Source organism: Silene latifolia, unplaced genomic scaffold, assembly GCF_048544455.1.
Source record: "Silene latifolia isolate original U9 population unplaced genomic scaffold, ASM4854445v1 chrun_scaffold_16, whole genome shotgun sequence".
NCBI classification, from domain to species: Eukaryota; Viridiplantae; Streptophyta; class Magnoliopsida; order Caryophyllales; family Caryophyllaceae; genus Silene; species Silene latifolia.
Window position 1 is genome coordinate 3,553,635 of NW_027413123.1, and position 12,877 is coordinate 3,566,511.

A 12,877-nucleotide genomic window follows, 5' to 3' on the forward strand; every position below is an offset into this window, starting at 1 on the left:
ACTACCCGGGTCTTTTAATTTAGGTGGTATGTTGCTTCGTGAAAGAACATTACACTCCTCCGTGAAAGCAATAGTACCGACATCATTAAAATTCTTCTTACGAGTCAAAATATCCTTCATAAACTTAGTGTAAGAAGGTACCTGGGTAATTAAGTAAGTGAAAGGAATGGTTACCTCAAGATTCTTGACGATCTCCAAAAACTTACCGAACTTACGCTCCAACTTTGTATTCTTTAAACGCTCCGGATACGGGACTGCAACACTTGTCGTAGGGTCGGCAATTTTCGTCTTCCGAATGTTTAAAATCTCCGTCAAATCGTCACTAGCTGAGGTATTTTGCAATTCAATTGACGGATTTTCATTCAGCACTGGTGACCTAGTCGATCGACCAAGTGCACTGGGTTCAAATAGTTCCTGATTGTCAGAAACTTTTTCGTCAGAGATTCTGATCGATCGACTGATGTTGTTGGTCGATCGACCACTGGCACTGGAAGTAGAGTTTGTTTTCGCACCAGAATTTGAATCTGACTTTTCATCATTTTTCGAGTCTTTTCTTGGCTTATCAGGACCGTCATATGAGAGTCCAGTGCGAAGTTGAATTGCATTAAGTGTCTCGATAGGAACCTCACATTTGCTTGAAAAATTAGCGACTTGGTTAGCCGCTAGAATCTCCAACTGCTTCTCAAAATTCCTCGCATTCTTTGCAGATTCAATCCTAGCTTCTTCTATTTTCGTAACTTGAACCAAAAGAGCTTGGACTATTTCTCTCAATTCCGCGGTCTCATTTGAGTTATGAACAGGAATTTCAATTTTCTTATCGGAAGCCTTAGAAAACTCGAGCTTTTCGAACCGGGCATTAATAGAAGCTTCAAGTGCCGCAACGACACTCATTTCATCACTTGGCTTTCACGAATTCCCACGCGAACTCCCATATTCAGCTCTATGAACTGCCATCTCCTCAATAGTGTTCCAACCTTTATCAGAATCCACATTATTTTGGAACCTACCATTTGCAGCCGCATCAAGGATGACTCTGTAGTCATCGTACAAAGCATTATAAAATTAGTTCCTGATTGTCATTTTGCATCAATGTTAAATTTATAAACCAAACTAAAACTATAGCTAGTGATAGTAAGGGTCGAACCACAGAGAGACAAGATCAATTCTATTTGCTATTTTTAATCTATTAAAGTAACAATTGTTGAGGGGGGTTTTGGTTGGTTGATTTTAAACTAATTACTGAAATTTAAATGAAGTTTAAAATAGATATTAAAAAGCAGCTAGGAACTTCAGTTCACCATGGCCTAAGGGTCAGTCAAGTAAAGTCAAGGTCTGTCCAATACCGTCTCAGGATGTCAAATAGGTCCTCTAAGTCTCTATTTGAACTAAGCCTCTCAGTCTTCTTTCACCCTTGAATGAAACTAGATTGCTTTCGCTCCACTAGTCTTTCCAATTACTTGTAAGAAATCTAACTCCGCTAATCTCTCAATCTAGCAAGGGGGTTAAATCTCACAAAAGTAAATAAGGCCAGTACGGGTTTAATCTAAACTCAATAATATCAACTCATGAGTCATGACGCCATGGATTCCCTAATTCCTAGCATAGAAATTTAGCTAAGCATGATTAAGAATATGACAATTGCAAAATTAAAGATACGGAATAAAATTGACATGATTGAATTAGAATTGAAAACTAAGGGATTAAAAATTGAATTGCTTAAATATAAATTGGAAGAAATTAGAAATAAATAAACAAGAATAAGAGAAAATTGAAATTGAATTAAAGCTTACTAAAGAATTCGATGAACAAACAATTGATCGTAATTCGTAGCCTCTATTTCACGTTTTCCCCAAAACTAGGTCTAAAACTTCAGTTGTTGAATAATAAAAAGCATAACCTGAGTTGTTTGTTGTGTTCCCCTAATAATAGTTCTCCCCAAAAGATAAATTACAAGTGGGCTTTCAAAAGACAAACGTGTAAAAGAAACCGCAGCCACTAAATAGAGTCGATCGACCAGGTGACGCGGTCGATCAACCGCCCAGTACAGTGCTGGCAACTTTCCTTCCTCTGCTGAACTCCTGGGTCGATAGACTGGAGTCACTGGTCGATAGACCAGTTGCGCTGTAGCAGCTTCCAGCCTTCCAACTTCATGCACGCATTCCGAGATGATCGAATTCCGAGCTTCTAACTTCATAGTTTCCATAAAATGCCCCCGGGAACAGATAAAAGCTTGATTTAGCTTACTTCCGATCATTCCTACTATAATGACATAGGAAATCCAAAGTAAACCGTTTCGGGAGAAATAATAGCTTAAAGCTAACAATTACGCATAGAAATACGTGCCAAAACCGCTAATAAAGTGTATAGAATATGCACGTATCAGCTGGAGTGACTAAAATTATGAGGCGGCATTTACATAAAATGTCAGTTTAAATGCCAAAACAAGTACAATTAAGGTGGCATTTACAATTTGTGATGTTAGATAAATGCCGTCTAATAAAAATCTTGTTGTAGTGGAAGACTAGCACACAACTTGTTGAACGTCCAGACGAAACCACTCTTGTGGAAAAGTTTGTAGATAACCTGAGACCCATTTATGCAAACCATTTGAGGTACCAAAATATAAAATCTTTCAAAGATCTTTCTGTGCTAGGGACGAGAATTGAAGATGACATCTTTATTGGACTCTTGTCCAAAACGGTAGGTCATGGATATAAAGGCTCAACGAGGCGTTCTTATAGCTCTACTAGCAAGACTGATGAGGTTAACCTTATCGAATCATCAAAGAAGAATAACCCGCAAAGGAAGTTCACAAACATTGGTGATTCATATTCTAACGCTCTGAAAAGATTAATGAAACAAGGTAAGCTCCAACCCATAGGACCTACACCTGATCCAGAAAAAAGGTTTAAGTTCTGGGATGAGAATGCGTACTGCGAATATCATAGAGGCAAGGGACACGATACAGAAAAATGCTTTAAACTAAAACATGTCCTTCAGGATATGATCGAAGATGGTCGTTTACCCATACCTGCCGGAGGTAAGCCTAACAATACTCAGAATCCTCTTGGAGTTCTGATGATCACAGATGAAGAATCCACCTTGGATTGTTCACACCTCATTTCTCCAGCCGAAGATGAGATTCATGCACTAGAAGAGGAAGGAAGCTATCCCACCATTTCTCCTACCATTGCCGATTTTATCGCGTGGACAAAGAGTGTGAGTAGGCAAGTTTCAGAGCTGGAAGATGTAGTGGCATCTCTATCAGTCTAGAAGCCGAGATCATCAGGTTGAGAGAGCTCAGTATCGTCAACGGAATATGGGCCGATGATGATGAAGATGAATACCTCACAGAACACTATTTAGTCAAAGCTAGTGAGGATATGGTCAAGGCTAGCGAGGACCAAGATATAGACCACCTTACTCGTTCAGGGCGTCCATATCAAAACATCTCTCGGAATGGTCCCACGACTAGTGGTCCAATTACTAACACCAATGTCATCACACCAAATGATGGCGAAGATAAATCTACTGACCACTTGCTAAAACAACTGCAGAAGACAAAGGCTGATCTTTCAGTCTGGCAACTAGTTGCGAGTTCATTTCCTCATTGTCAAGCTTTACTGTAAGCATTAGCTAAGCTGAACATAGCGCACAATTCTATGCCTGACGGCATAGTCAACTTGGTCTTCCAAGATTCAGTTAAACTAAGTAACCGAGTTACTTTTTCAGATGAAGATTTGCCTCCCTTCGGCGCTAGTCATAACCTCGCTTTGTACATTACGGTCACATGCCTAAAGAAGAAGGTACCATACCAATGACTTTGGTGGATGATGGCTCCGCAGTCAATATCATACCACTAAAAACAGTATACAAGTTGGGCATGAAAGAATCAGATTGGACTCCTACAAACCAAGGTGTTCGAGCATACGATGGAACACGACGTAAAGTAGTGGGGCTAATCAATCTCACTATAGCCACAAGACCAATCGAACGAAAGGTTAATAGTCGATATCGAAGCATCATTCAATATACTTTTAGGAAGGCCTTGAATTTACGCTTTCGAAGCAGTGACATCCACCTTGCACCAGAAGATTAAGATACCTCTAGATGGCAAAATAATGACGATCACTTCGTCACCCATCAAGGCTGTGATAGAGAAAATGTCCAGCAACCAATTAGTCACAGACCGAGTATATGAGTTTGGGGGATTTCAGAGCATAAACCTTGTGGAAAGCGAGCTGGCACCTTTGTACTTCAACCCGTACTCCAATTTGGTGGTCAACCACATACTCAAGCCCCAGGGATACTTCCCAGGAATGCCATTAAATCCCGCCAAGAGAAATACCTTCGCACCTTACAAGGAAGGAAACTATCAAAGGATACCACTAGGTTTGGGATACAAGCCCACAAAAGAAGAAGCCTTAGAAATTCTCACCCAATTTCAAAACCGTAAGGATTGAGGAATCCAGATGCGACCCTATCTCCCCACCCTAAATGGATACTTCGTTAGAGAAGGGAGTCAGGAGTACTTTCACGAGTTTCCCGAACCTTGGCATTATAGAGGAATGCAACTAGCTGGAATCGAGGTCTTCCACGATTGCTATTTCATCCCTTCAGAAACGATTCCTACCGTCAAAACTCGTCAAACACCTTGTTTAGACGAACAGGCTGTTAGCCTTCTGTTTGGAGAAGACCGATTTGTTAGAGCATCGCAGGATGAGATCATTATCATGATACTTCAAGATGACCATTTCAACCCCGCAGCATTGATCACTGACACCAGTTCAAACCAGCAGAAAGGATGGAGAAAATCAATCAAATGGACTAATAACCAAGGGAAACTCTTCAAAGTCACCACTAAATATGGGTAGATGTTCAAAGGAGAACCTGAAGACAACGAATTTGAGTCAGGGTCAGAGTCGGAGTCAGAATCAGAGTCCGAGTCTAGAGAAGTCGCTAGAGAGTCTTCTTCTGTCGTCACTCCCATCTCCTTGTTTCTCCTAGCGTAGCATCAAATAGTAACAGTAGCTTGGGAAATGTCGCAGCATCTTTCCCTTTACCGCCACTGACTAATGAACAGATGGCTTCTTTGTTTCAACTCTTTTTAAAATTTAATATGAATAAATCAGATTCTGCTTACTCTTTTTGTGTTATTCTGAATGCAATTCTATTTACGATGATAATGAGGATGATCCTGACCCAGACTCAGTCGAATTACCACCCTACATAGTTGAAGAAATATTACAAGTGGGGGAAGGGGCACCAGTTATAGATAACACTGAACCCATCAATATAGGAACCGAACTAGAACCCCAAGAACTTAGGATAGGGACGACCTTAAACCCAACTGAAAGGGCCAATTTCATCGACCTCTTACACGAGTTCAAGGACGTTTTATTTAATAATATGAGCAAATACTATATGTTAATATTCGTACGTTCGTCATCCAATCCGATTAATAATGAGCAAATACTAACAAACTACACTTATCTAGAGTCTAAAGTTTTTCGCACGTATATAGGTAACATTTGTGCAATTTTATATTTTTGCTAACAAACTAATCTTATCTAAAGTCCAAAGTTTTTCTTATGTATAAAATTAACATTTTTTTCTTATAAATATTAAGTAGTTTTTAAGGGTTGGACTCTCTAGATAAAAAAAAATGTTAAAACTTGAAAAATTAACATTATGTAACGTTACTTTTAAAGTCGCTTATATAATAAGTATACTACTGATATATGTTCGTTATTTAAAAATTCAACTTAAAAATTAAAAAATACATAACTTATTGCTAAACTACTAAATTTGAGTAAAAAAGGAGATGATATAACTATATATAATTATATAATTGAGAAACCACCAAAATCAAAAGTATAATACAAATAAATTTCACTATTGTGGAGGTAATAATACAAACTCTTATAAGACCTATTTAAGACAATACTTACAAGACTCAAAAGATTTTGAGTTGATATTTAAGCTCCAAGGATGACTCATATTTATAATCATAGGATCACCCCTCATTATGTTAATCTATCGATGTGGGACAATTCTATATTTATAATAATAGGATCAGCACACCTTATGTTAATCTTTTGATGTGTGACAGTTCTACTATTTATAATAGGATGACTCCACCTTTTCTACTATTTATACGGAGTATGTTCACCACATCTACATTGCTTTTCAATGTGTGACATATAACATACTAAGAAGTACATCATCTTTTTCGCACCTAGTTCGACATCCAACTCAATTTAATAACGATTTTTTCTTTGGAGTTAGGCCTCCTACTCCTCCTTGATTGATGTATGAACTTTGTTTGCAAGTCTTTTAATTTAAGTACCTATTTAAAAAAAAAAATTAAAGACGGAAATTTCCGTCTCAAATAAAAATTCGTGATAATAAAATACAAATAAATTTGGTATTAAGACTGCAAAAGCGGTTATGGCCTATGGGTCTTTTAGGAAAATGTTTTTGTAGCCTTTTATTATGAATGTGTTGGTCGTTCCTAGAGTTAAGATGGTAGCTGAACCATGAGCTCTTTGTTATACATGGATTTCTACAACTGTTGTCCGCTTAATTGTTGATTAATATTCAGTGAGTTGGCCCATTATAATGAAATCATAACTAACTCATTTTTATATTTCCATTCTCATTAAATTGAATAATTAAAACATTATAAACATTATAACCCATTTTAATATATGAAATATTATTATAATAATTAAAACATTCTCCACATTATTTTTTATATCATATTGTGAAGATATTGATACAAACTCTTAAGAACTCTCTAAGACAATACTTGATTGACTCAAAAGATTTTGGGTTGATAAATAAATTCCAAGGATGCCTTCTATTTATAATCATAGGATCACCCTACCTTAAGCTAATCTTTCGATGTGAGACAATTTTATTATTTATATATGGTCAATGTGGAACATATAAAATACTAAGAAGTGTATCATCTTTAATATGTGCAAATAATATGAAATCTATACTCTAATGATGACATTTTTTACCACGAATCTAATTATACTATTTTCATAATTTTTTTAACGATACCTTTTTCTTCAAATGAAATGTAAAAAGTTTTTATGTAAAAATTAGAAAAATCACTTGAATATAATTTAGGAAATATATATTATAATAATTAAAAGATTTTTTACTTTATTTTTTATATCAAAAAATATTATTTATGATACTTTCTTAAATTGATTTTTAATGATGTGCGCAGCTTAGAATCGCTCGAAAAAACCCTCTTTTATACATATATATAGATTACAGCTTATTCCGCCTTGAGTTTAGTCCGTGCGCTTAGTTTGTGAGATGCTGCGTTTTATCCTCTGGCATCGAATGCTACTTCATCGCCCATGTTTCTTGACCACGTCATTTTTGGATCATCCCCTCCCTCTTTCAAAGGAATTGTCCTCAATTCTTGTAGTCTTACTCCACCTGGATCGAAAACGAGCACTACAAGCATAGAAGCGAAATAAATGACGAATACTAGCAACAAACTCGAACATGTACTCGAACCACCTTCAATGCCAATCTGCAACTCATTTGGCCCTTTTAATTTCAGCATCCTTTTGTGCCATAGCAGCCTGTGCCTTCCACCCCTCCACCCTCCTTGCACAAGTCTTGAAATTCTACCACGAACCACTTCAGTTTTACATTCAAATTTCGCCTTTTCAAAAGTTCTTCCAAACTTGTCTTCTTGATTAATATCAACAGAACAAGTAAGAAATTTTGTAACTTGAAGATCAACAACTTCCACTGGTTCCTCCTCATCATAATCGTCAAAAATAGGAGGCAATGCCGGATCAAACTTATTATTGTCCTCGTGGATGCTTTCAAATTTGAACACTCTTTCCATGTCTCTTCTTTTTGCTTTTTTTTTTTTTTTTGCTTTTTTTTTCGGATCAACAGTACCACGCGTGAACAATAACTTTTTTTTTTTGAAAACCGTCACGCCTTGTTACTAGAAACTTGCTCCTGAGATGCAAAACCGATTAACCCTCAAACTACCTGCTTGAGTTTAACCCTTGAATTCCAATCGCAACCAGAAATTCAACTAACAACTTGGTTTTAACACGCCTAGGACCGTCTAGATTTAGGGAAATCAAGAGCCGAGGCTCTGATACCACTTATGATACGAAAATTGCGCGGAAGCGGTTTAATAGAATAAAGAACAATAATGAAATAAGGATATTTGCTTCGAAATCAGTCTAGAAATCAAAAAAATGGAATATTTGCGCGATCTAGACCTATAGATCGAACAATGATGATTGAATCGCAAGGCCTATTGCTATCAATCGGGTTAGAGTTCTAAACGCGTCAAACAATAACAATTTCGGAATGAAAACGCATTGATCCTATGTTTACAGAACTTGCAAACACGAAAAAGCTTTTGCTTTAATTTTTATTAATTCTCAATTGATCTCACAATAACATACAAGGACCTCTTATTTATACTAGAAAATAAACGACCTAGTGCTGCCTTGCTTCAGAAGTTAATTTTTTTCCTAAAATTGACTTTCTTAAACCGAATATGGCTGAACAATTACCATATTATTCTTATTCTGAAATTAGGAAATAAAATAAACTAGTGATTAATTACGTAGGAAATAAATTAGTCCTATTAGTTTATCGAAACCTTTATTTCTTCTAATAATATTACTACTAATTACAGCTTATTCTGCCTTGAGTTTAGTCCGTGCGCTTAGTTTGTGAGATGCTGCGTTTTATCCTCTGGCATCGAATGCTACTTTATCGCCCATCTTTCTTGACCACGTCATTTTTGGATCACGTTTAGATGATTTTCTTCGGTCGTTGTAACTTTGGTTAGTTTGTACACCCTCCGTCCTAATTATTTATATACCCTTGATTACCTATCTATAACCGACGAAAAAAAAGTTGAATTTTTAAATATAAATTCCTTTAATACAAGTAATATTTAGAAACCCTATAGAATACTTTGTTACGATACCATAACATACAGAAGCAAGTAATTTTGATTAGTTTCAGAGAGGTAGGTCTTCTTATCTTTGATAATGATGAGATAGAGCATGGTACTGGGATGTGAATGGATAGGTAAGAGTCAGAGCAATTACGAGATTTGGGTAAGATTTAGGATAGAAATTAATATGTTGTTTTGATTATATTTTGTTGTGGTAAAGATTGAGTTCATTTGAGACATATATTAGTCAAGTATTTACCAAACAATTGTTATCTTAAAGCACTTTAATTAAAGTCATATAAGTTTTTTAACATAACTAAAAATACCCCAAAGATTCTACCAAATGGCCCGTGCTGATGCACGGGCATTAAATCTAGTATATATACTTAAAAGAGGAACTTTTGAAGCGATTTCATTGGCTACTTAAAAAAAGAACTTTTCGAGCGATTTAATTGGCTACAACTTTTGTTCAATAAAATTAGCCAACTAATTTATTTAATAAAATATTCCCCAATTCCTTATCAAATTAACTCAGCACATATAATTTCTTAATTAAGCGGAAAATATGATAAACAAAATTCATACGCACCTGAATGGTAAAGCAAAGAAGGTGAATAACTTACATATTTGGACGACATACTATTGTAAAAGGAAGTAATTATATTGGCATGTTGGTCGGATATTATGTTTAAACTCTCTAAAGTCTAATCTTACCGAATTTTGCTCACTCTATCGAAAACACGAAATAACGTATACCACGTACATAGATATGTATTATTTTGTAAAGTAGCTACCACATTATAATGATCTTAAATGGTTTTGATTGTCTATATATTTTAAGTTAGTCCTTAGAGTTTTTGAGAGTTGAAAGTTTACATATGTAAGATTAGAGTAATATAAAAATCGACTTTTAATTATATGGACAAAATAAATATGGAGTAATTATTTGACTTTAAAGGAGAGTCCGACATTACTAGATAGCATCATCCAATATATGATGCAATTTTATTTTATTCTTTTTTCATTCCGATCATTATTTATTAACAAAATAAGGACAAAGAATGTCAATAATTGATTGGAAAACATAAATTACTTATCTTAGTACCCAAAATTATTAATTATCCATACATAGTTCATAATAATAGTTAATAATAAATAATAATAGTCAAGGCTAATACTAACTCTAAATAGGAAATATACGATTATCAAAATACCTCAAATAATATAGGTAAATTAAATTCTACTAACGAAATTTGTTATAGGATGGAATTTCAACTGGGTTAAATAAGTTCTTAAAATATATCCTAATCAAATTAATTATCTTGAGTAAATTCTATAATTAATTTTTTTTTTTCAATCAATCAATACTATAAATATAATCCAAAAACTAAGGAATTTCAATGTAATAAAATAAATCTATACAGATTAATTATACTATATAATTTTTAATTGATCGCGCTGTGTAATAGACCTGATCAAGGGACTTCAATGTAAAAATTATATAGCTTTGGTTGAATTATAAATCTAGAAAACACCAGAATATGGAGATTTTCCTTAAAATAAACATACCATCGTAAAATTATACATTAAATTAAAAATCTATGCAATTTTATTATACTACTCCATTCCTCTCAATCAATAGTTTACACTTACTTTATTTTTCCCTCACAAAATAAAGCAAATGTAAACTATTCACCGGGATAAATGGAGTATATAGTTTATTAATTATTTAACATACACAAATATAACATAAGTAGGTTATATTTTGAAAACTATTAAAAGGTAAATAAATCAAGCTAGATTTCTAAAAGATATAATATTCTATAACTATTTTGATTTGATTTAAAGCATATATGTAATATATATTTATGTAAATATATAAGCCTCTTAAAATTGCATGCCTAAATAGTAAAACTAATTATGTTAGTAGTGAAAAGAAGTGAAAAAAATTGTAGTAACATTGCATATAGTAATCCTCACTAAACTAAAAGAATAAGAACTACTCAGTATTTTCCCGCCCAAACGATTGACAATAGTGCTTGGCCCATGCTACAATTATAATAAGGCCTTCCTTATAATAATTGATGATTGATTGACCAACAAATTTGCCACATAATAAAATATCTCAATAAATTATAAAGTTAACTCAAATTATTCTTTTCGAATTCAACACAATTGATATACGGAGTACAAAAGAAAGTGGACCCCATATTATACCCTACCGTTATAAAGTCAATATGCGCTTTACTTACATTTCGTTTATAACTCAATCCTCATATCCCTCTATAATCCTCCTACAAATGACTAAAACTAAAAGATTAACCCATCTATAAATTTTTCCGATCAATGCAATAACAAAGTAGTGACCTTATATTAGAATATGTTTTTCCATAATAGTCGGCTATCATTATTTTTAATAATTAAAATAGGTTCGCACAAAAATAACTTAATCTAAAAGTCCTTTAAATGGTACACTTTTTTTGATAATATCTTTAACATTATAATCAATACATTACAACAAACTATTATAAGTACAACTCATTTATATAAATATTTTAAATTCTTACTAGCTTTATATAAGTTAACCTCACAAATGCCGTGCTTTAGCACGGGATCTCAACTAGTATGATAGTAATTACTCATTTGAATAGTCAAAGTAACAATATTAGCAGCGAGCGGGAGTAGTGAAAGTAATAGAAGTAACAACGGCGGGAGTAGTGGAATTATCAATATTAATATGACAGTAGTGAAAGTAACAATAATTACAGCGGGAGAAGTGAAAGTAACGGTAATAATAACGAATGTAATAAAAGTAACAATGCTAACAACAAAAGAAACTGTATATGAACAGTTAGCTAACCAAGCGATTTAGATAAAATATTAATAGCGGGAGTAATGAATTTGTCTCATAATTTGTTTCTTCGTAATTTTAAGATATGTCACAAAAAAATATATTAATGATAAATTTATGAGTTATGCAACTTTAAAGTAGTTTTATTTATTGAAAATAAAATCTAATGCTAAATAGAGAGAAAGTTACATGTTATTAAAAGTTTATTAGGTATGACTGTTTTAAATATGTTCAGCAACAAACATTTTACAAAATGATTTACTCAAAAAGACCCAATAAAGTCGTGCTCCTCTTTAGTATTAAACCAATCAAAGAAAGTATGCGAAACACTGACAATAATCAAATGTCATTGTTACGCTATGACCCGGGCAACGCCAGGGCTTGAACACTGATATATACTTAAAAGAGGAACTTTTCGAGTGCTCTTATTAGATGTTGAGTTTTGAGCATATTAAAATTTCTAGCTTTAATAAATTTCTTTTAAAATAGAAAATAATTTTGAAGTATATAAATAAATAAATAAATAAATAATAATAAAAATAATAATAATAATAATAATAATAATAATAATAATAATAATAATAATAATAATAATAATAATAATAATAATAATAATAAATTTCTTCGGGGACATCTGATAAAATTGGAACGATACAGAGAAGATTAGCATGGCCCATGCGCAAGGATGACACGCATAAATCGAGAAATGGTCCAAATTTTTTTTTGCTCTCGGGTTTTATCTGATGATGTTTATGGGGACCACGCTGTTTCTTGTACTGGCACTGTGGGTGTTAAGCATCGGCATAACCTCGCTTGGGACACTTTATTCGACATCTGCTATAGGTCTGGTATTTCTACGGGTAAGGAGGTTGATATCGGTTTGGTTGACGAACATGGTGGCTCTCTTCGTCTTGCGGATTTGCTACTTTATTCTAAGGACAGAGGGCGTGACATGTATGTCGATTTGACAGGGTCTTCCTCCTTGACTCAGACTGGGATGACTGATTTTGTGCACGGGCGGGTTGTCGTTGATGCTGCTCAGCGTAAGTCTACTAAGTATG

At 34.0% G+C, this 12,877-nt stretch overlaps 1 non-coding gene across 1 annotated transcript; it reads left to right on the plus strand.

Annotated features, from left to right (window-relative positions):
- Nucleotides 1-12,434: 12,434 nt before the first annotated feature.
- Nucleotides 12,435-12,537, plus strand: LOC141637360 (U6 spliceosomal RNA). The gene has a single exon (XR_012541744.1). It is a non-coding gene; the product is annotated as a U6 spliceosomal RNA (small nuclear RNA).
- The last annotated feature ends 340 nt before the right edge of the window (nt 12,538-12,877 follow it).